We start from the raw sequence: 1534 nt of genomic DNA, 5'->3' as shown, positions 1-1534 counted from the left end.
CTACAGGTGCTCCATAGAGAGCATCCTGACCTTCTACAGGTGCTCCATAGAGAGCATCCTGACCTACAGGTGCTCCATAGAGAGCATCCTGACCTTCTACAGGTGCTCCATAGAGAGCATCCTGACCTACAGGTGCTCCATAGAGAGCATCCTGACCTTCTACAGGTGCTCCATAGAGAGCATCCTGACCTTCTACAGGTGCTCCATAGAGAGGATCCTGACCTTCTACAGGTGCTCCATAGAGAGCATCCTGACCTTCTACAGGTGCTCCATAGAGAGCATCCTGACCTTCTACAGGTGCTCCATAGAGAGCATCCTGACCTTCTACAGGTGCTCCATAGAGAGCATCCTGACCTTCTACAGGTGCTCCATAGAGAGCATCCTGACCTTCTACAGGTGCTCCATAGAGAGCATCCTGACCTTCTACAGGTGCTCCATAGAGAGCATCCTGACCTTCTACAGGTGCTCCATAGAGAGCATCCTGACTGGCTGCATCACGGCCTGGTACGGCAGCTGCACCGCCCTCAATCGTAAGGCTTTACAGAGGGTGGTGAAAACTGCACAGCTCATCACCAGGACGGAGCTGCCCTCCATGGAGGACCTTTACTCCCAGCGGCTCAGCAAGAAAGCCCTCAGGATTATCAAAGACCCCATCACCCCAGCCACAAACTGTTCAGTCTGCTGCCGCCTGGCAGGCGTTACCGCAGCATCCGGACTAAAACCACCAGACTCAGAGACAGCTTCATCCCACAGGCCATAAGGCTGTTAAACAACTGAACTGCTGAAACAATTTCATAACATCCATCTGCTACTTAGTCATTATGTATCTATTATCTAATATATCATTCCAATAACTTGTAGACTCTTATTCCACTATTCCACTATTTTTCTTTTTGTATTACTTTTAAGTTTATTTTAATATTGTTTTAATATTGTCTGCTTATCTGTATTATTGTGTTGCACTGTTGGAGAAGCCTGTGACGACATTACTCTGTAGCTATGTTAGTTTGACAGTAAAGAACCTTGAACCTTGAATAACACTAGGGAAGGCAAGTTTGTTTAAGATCAGCACATTTTATCAGCGCAGCAGTTCCAAGTGTGTTACAAAAGCACAAAGATAACATTTTAATACATTTTAAAACTGTCAAAAGCCATAAGAATACAAATTAAAAACGCATAACAGAAATGTAAGAATATAAGTAACATTACAGTGTAAGGTGTGAACAGATGTTACTGTTGTACTATTCAATGCTGTGGTTCATAAATAATTTGCTAAACTCTAAAAGTCAGACCAGGATTAGTTCTTAATGTTTTTAACAAAGCAAGTTTAAAGGTGTCTGAATTGTATTTAACAGACACATTAGGATAATTCTCTTAAATGTAACTTATAAAGAAATAAGGAATCGGAGTTCATTTAAAGGAGCCGACTAACACAATTCTACCCAGTTCCTAATACTTCAGCAGCGTCCGTAAGCGGCCCGTTATTATTATTTTAAGATAAAGCAAATGTTTTCAAAGCGGCCGTGCACGACAG

This window comes from Notothenia coriiceps, unplaced genomic scaffold (genome assembly GCF_000735185.1).
Source record: "Notothenia coriiceps isolate Sejong01 unplaced genomic scaffold, NC01 NC01_scaffold00008047, whole genome shotgun sequence".
NCBI lineage: Eukaryota > Metazoa > Chordata > Actinopteri > Perciformes > Nototheniidae > Notothenia > Notothenia coriiceps.
The sequence above is the reverse complement of the archived record's forward strand: the minus strand, read 5'-3'. Positions refer to the sequence as shown.